The following is a 6,272-nucleotide window of genomic DNA, read 5'->3' on the forward strand; positions in this document are numbered from 1 at the left end:
AATTCATCCATTTCACTAAGTTGCAACAATCTCATACTTCCTGCTGCCTGCATGTCAAAGTTCAAAATCTTCATCGCTCAATATGCCCTATGCTCAAGTTCAACAGGTAGATGGCGTGCCTTTCCAAATACTAAGCGATAAGGAGACACACCAATAGGTGTTTTGAAAGCTGTTCGATAGGCCAAAAGTGCATTGTCTAGTTTTTTCGACTAATCCTTTTGTTATGCATTTACTGTTTTCTCCAAAATTCTCTTTAATTGTCGATTTGAGACTTCAATTGGCCCACTAACTTGCGGTTGGTAAGGGGTGGCAATGCTATGTGTAACTCCCTATTTGCTGAAGAGGGCTTCATATTGCCAATTGCAAAAATGTTTCCCACCATCACTTATAATTGCTCTTGGAGTGCCAAACCATTTGAAAATATTTTTCTTCAAAAAATTCACAACAACTCGAGCATCATTGGAAGGAAAAACAATAGCTTCAACCCACTTGGAAATATAATCAACAGTTACTAGAATATATTTATTCTTAAAAGAAGATTGAAACGGACTCATAAAGTCAATTCCCAAAACATCAAACAATTCTACTTTAAGAAAATTATTTAACGATAGTTTATTTTTCCTTGAAATGTTACCCATCCTTTGACACTGGTCACAAGTAGGAACAAACACGTAAGCATCTTTAAATAAGGTGGGCTAATAAAAACCTGATTGAAGCACTTTTGCTGTAGTTTTCTTTGCACCAAAAAGTCCACCAACTTCACGCAAATGACAATGTTGTAGAATGCTTCTCATCTCTTCTTCTAGGACACATCGTCGAATGATTTGGTTTAAACAATACTTATATAAGAATAGATCTTCCCAAAAATAGTATTTGACATCTGAGAGGAAATTCTTCTTCTGTTGGTATGATAAATTAGAAGGAACAATAGTTCTCACTAAATAGTTTCCAATAACTACATACCATGGTGATTCGAAAGTTTAAAGAGCCGATAACTTTTGATCAGGAAATTCTTCGATAATTGAGACCATTGCATTATCCCCTCGCTCTTCTTAATATAATTGAGATAAATGATCCGATACTAGATTTTCAGATCTCTTTTTGTCCCGAATCTCTAAATCAAATTCTTGTAGTAAAAAGGCCTAACGGATTAATCTTGGTTTTGCATTTTCCATTGTGAATAGATACTTAAGAGCTGAATGATCAGCGTAAACTATCACCCTTGAGCTAATCAAATATGAGTAAAAATTTTCAATTGCAAACACAACGGCCAAAAACTCTTCCTTAGTAGTAGTATAATTCAATTGTGCGTCTATCAGAGTTCAACTTGCATAGTAAATGACATGCGATACATTTTTATTCCGCTACCCTAAAACTGCTCCAATAGCATAGTCACTCACATCACACATAACCTCAAAATGTGGATCCAAATCTGGAGCCTTAATAACCGGAGCTAAAACTAGTTTCTCTTTCAAAGGGTTAAAGGCCTACAAACACTTGTTTGGTAAAATTAAAAGGAACATCCTTGAGTAAAACGTTGCACAAAGGTTTCGTTATCTTTGAAAAATCTTTAATAAAATATCAATAGAACCCGACATGCCTAAAACACTTCTTACAGCTTTCACATAATTCATTGTTGGTAACTTCTCAATGACTTCGACCTTTACTTTATTTACTTCAATTCCTTTAGGTGAAATATGATTACCTACTTCAAGCCTTCTTGCACCATAAAGTGACATTTTTCCTAATTCAAAACCAACTTGGTCTCGTCACATTAATTAAAAACTAGATCTAAATTGTTCAAACAATGATCAAATTACATCCAAAAACTAAGAAATCATCCATAAACACCTCAATGAATCTCTCCACTATATCAAAAAATATAGCCATCATACAACACTAAAAGGTGGTCGTGCATTGCATAAGTCGAATGGCTTTTATATAAGCAAACGTTTCATAAGGACATGTGAAGGTAGTTTTCTCTTGATCTTCTGGTGCTATAGGGATTTGATTATAGTTTGAACAATCCATCTAAAAAACAATAATTGGCATGGCTAGCAAGTCTCTCCAACATCTAATTAATAAAAGGCAGTGGAAAATGGTCTTTTTCTAGTAAAAGCATTAAGTTTTTTGTATCCATGCATACGCACGAACCTGTGACTGCCCTTGTTGGGATAAGCTCATTGTTTTCATTCTTCACAACTATCATTCCTCCTTTCTTTGGTACCACTTGCACTGGACTCGTTTATAAACTATCAAATATTGGATAAATTATCCTAGCATCTAATAATTTAAGCAACTCTGCCTTAATCACTTCTTGCATGCTCGGATTTAGACGCCTTTGTAGTTGTACCGTAGGCTTATAACTCTCCTCCATTAGAATTTTGTGCATGTAAATTGAAGGGCTTACTCTTTTAATGTCGGCAATAGAATATCTTATAGTAATTTTATAGTCTCTTAAAACCAGAAGTAACTTTTCCTCTTCAAGATCTATCAAGGCAGAAGAAATAATAACTGGTAGCTTAAAGTTATCATCTAAATAAGCATATCTTAAATAAGAGGGTAGAGGCTTAAGCTCATTTTTTAGAGGTTCTTTTATTGAAGGTTTTGGTCGAGAAAGACTTCTACAAGCTCTTTGAATTCTAGCTTTTTTAAACTAAAGTGGTGAAGCTTCTATATAAGGTACATACTCATGAATCCTCGAGTTCGTAGATTGAGTAGTCCTCGGGTGAATGATACATCCTTCAAATGAGTCACTCTGCATTGTATTGCAAAAGCTTTCAATTACCTCTATATCCATGGTGTTTATTTAAAGGCATGTGTCGATTTTATATGGATATTTCATTGCTTCGAACACATTGAAAGTGACTTGCTCATCTTGCACCTTAAGGATTAGTTTTCCTTCTTGGACATCAATAAGAGTACTTCATGTGGCAAGAAATGGTCGGCCTAAAATGATTGGTATCTCCCGATCTTCAGTCATATCCAAAATAACAAAATCTACAAGAAATATAAACTTATCGACCTTAACAAGTACGTCCTCAATCATGCCTCTGGGATACTTTATAAACCTATCTACCAATTGAAGGGAAACAGCTATTGTTATTGATTCATCAAGTCCTAATTTCTTGAAAATAGGGAGAGACATCAAATTAATACTTGCACCTAAATCACATAAAAGAATTATCGAAATAAGTATTTACAATAGTGCATAGAATTGAAAAACTCCCTAAATCTTTCAGCTTTAGTGGCAACTTATTCTGTAAAATTGTAGTGGAATCTTTAATTAACAACATTGTCTCATACTCTTCTAATTTTCTCTTATTGGATAAAATTTCCTTCATGAATTTAGCATAGTTTGGCATTTGTTCTAATGCATCTGTAAACATAATGTTAATATGCAGCTTTTTAAAAACATCAAGAAATTTAGAGAACTGCTTGTCTAATTTATTTTTTGAGACACTAAGGAAATTGAGATTGGAGGGACATAGGCAATGACTGGTGCTGATTATTCCGATTGTGTAATTTCTAAACTTGGTGTCTAAGATATTTTAGTAGTGTCTTTAATTTGCTCCATGTAATCTTCTTTAGCTTCCTTTATTTCTTTTTGTGCATCTTTAAGTTGTTTACCACTTCAAAGCATAATTGCATTCATTTGTTTCTTTAGGTTTGTCTCTGTGTTACTCGACAGAGAGCCTTGTGGTCTGTTGGATAGTTGATATAGCTTGATTTTGAAAAGTTGTCTCTATTTTGTTCATGAATTGAGATACTTTTGTTGTATGCTAAGTAAAAGTATCTTCTAAATTTGACTTCTTTTCTTATAATAGGAACCCTGGAGATGGCTTCAATGTATTTTGAGTGTTGCTTCATAACAAATTCGAGTGATTTCTCCAACCAGGATTGTAGGCATTAGAATGCAGGTTATTTTGTTGCCTCTGGAAGTTTGACACATAATGAGCTTGTTCAGGAGACCAAGCAAAAAGACCTCCCACTTGGCAATTGACACTGGTATGGTTTCCTCCATATAATTCACACACTTGCGTTTGAATAGCACTGATATTCACATGTTCCAGCCTACTAGATAAAGTAATCATTTGTGGAGATAAAACAGTGACAACATTAACATTAGGGGCTCTTATAGTTCTCATTGGCATTGATCACTCTGAAGACTATTGGTAATTATTATAGGTCATCTCCTCTAATCATTCATAAGTTGTTTCTGGTGTTTTTCCTATTAAAGTTCCTCCTACTGCAACTTCAATCATTATTCTAGTATTGGATCCTAAACCATTATAAAAAGTATGTACCTGAAGCCAAACTGGTAGTTTATAATGTGGGCATTTTCTTAATATGTCTTTGTATCTCTCCCATGCTTCATCTAGTAACTCCATCTCAAACTGAGCAAAGGTAGTGATGTCATTCCTCAACTTGGCTATTTTTTATAAGGGAAAGAACTTCACTAAAATTTTCTGTGTTCGGCCATCCTATGTTATGATTGTCCCAGCAGGGAGTGAGTTCAATAATTCTTTTGCTTTGTCCCCTAGTAAGAAAAGAAAAAGCCTTAGCCTAATAGCATTGTCTAAAACATAATTTTGCTTAAATGTGTCACAAATTTCCCAAAATTTGCAATATGAGCATTTGGATCATCATTCAGCATCCCAACAAATTATACTGATGTCTGAATGATCTGGATTATAGTTTGCTTAAACTCAAAAGTATTGGCCTAAACGGTAGGTCGTGCAATGCTTGAGCGGATACCGTTAATTGTAGGAACAATATAATCTCTTAAAGGTCTTTCATTCTCATTTCCTTGCACTACTTCATCGGCCATGATTAGTTGTTGCTTCTATAAAGCTTCTCTCCTTTCTCTATTGAGCCTTCTACACATATGTTCAATCACTGGATCAAAAGGCAATAAATCAAAACTTCTTGACTGTCTCATAAATTTAAACAAGAAAAAAAAATAAAAATAAAAAGAAAATTCAAATTAAACTAAGGTTAGTTGGTATCGATACTAATCTAAACAATCCTTGGCGATGGTTGTAAAAACTTATTGCGTAAATTAGCAAGTGACTAGTCAGCACAAGTAATATAATAAAGAGTAAAGTATCGTCCCACAGAGATTTTATATCATATTAACCATCGAAATTATTCTAACCCTAATTTATTTGAATAACCGAATAAGTGAATTCTAATTAATACTTGAATAAAATAAAATAACTAAAAATTAAATAAAGATGCAGGCAGTAATAGAAATCAACAAGAGATTAAGGCATTAGGACATCCAATTTCACCATAACCAATCTAATTCAATCCTTCAGCTATGCTATTAAAGTTTATTACCCATGTTGACAGTGAATTTCCCTAATCTATTCAATATCCTCTCAAGTAATATCAAAAATACATTCACATATTAACCCACTATATCTCTACATAAATTTAAATATGTAAAGATTCATTAAGCTCTATAGAAATTCTTAGAAAAACTACACGAATCACGTTGGCACATCTCTCTGATTCATTCAATTCATGATATCCATTACACAGAGCAAAAATACATAAATCTCCTCTTGGTTTCATTATGTATCCTCAAATCATTCAAATATTGGCTAGATATTTAAAAGCATTAAGAGAATCCATAAATATTGAAATATAGCCCTAGTAAAATAAATTAGTTTATGTGAATATAAAGAGAATCCATAAATATTGTAGGGAACATTCAAGTAAGATAATAGAGAAGAAGGAAAAAAACATCTGACTTCTCTCTGGATGTCTTGTGGTTGCTTCTCTTTGATTTTATTCGTGTGGCTGCTTCGGCTTTTCTCTAATTCCCTCAACTTGTGCTTTTACCCATCTCTTTGGCTTTGTGTCTTTGCTTCCCATTTATTATGCTACTAATTATCTCACTCTAAATCTTTGTATGGAAAGGATTAACACAAAAGACAAGCTGCCTCTTTTTGTCAACTAATCTTCAATGCCCCCCCCCCCCCCCCCCCGTGAAATGATTGATGATGGTAATCTAGCTAATTTTAAAATAAATTCTTTAGTTCTTTCCTTAATTTCTTCAAGCAGATTTCTTTCTGAATATTCTGATTTAACTCCTCCTTAATCCCAGATTATGTCCAAAATAACAAAATATAAAAATTAAGATAGAAATTTACATAATAAAATATAATTTAACATAAAATTAAGTAAGGGAAATATAAAAATGATATATAAATTACTAGCACAGCAACTCAACTTGTAAGCCTGCATTTGTCAATACAAATGTG

At 33.3% G+C, this 6,272-nt stretch overlaps 1 non-coding gene across 1 annotated transcript; it reads left to right on the forward strand.

The window, feature by feature from the left end:
• The first annotated feature begins 4,323 nt into the window (after positions 1–4,323).
• On the forward strand, positions 4,324–4,430 carry LOC112096509. Its single transcript, XR_002904412.1, has one exon. It is a non-coding gene; the product is annotated as a small nucleolar RNA R71 (small nucleolar RNA).
• Positions 4,431–6,272: the final 1,842 nt, after the last annotated feature.

This window comes from Citrus clementina, unplaced genomic scaffold (genome assembly GCF_000493195.1).
Source record: "Citrus clementina cultivar Clemenules unplaced genomic scaffold, Citrus_clementina_v1.0 scaffold_8, whole genome shotgun sequence".
NCBI classification, from domain to species: Eukaryota; Viridiplantae; Streptophyta; class Magnoliopsida; order Sapindales; family Rutaceae; genus Citrus; species Citrus x clementina.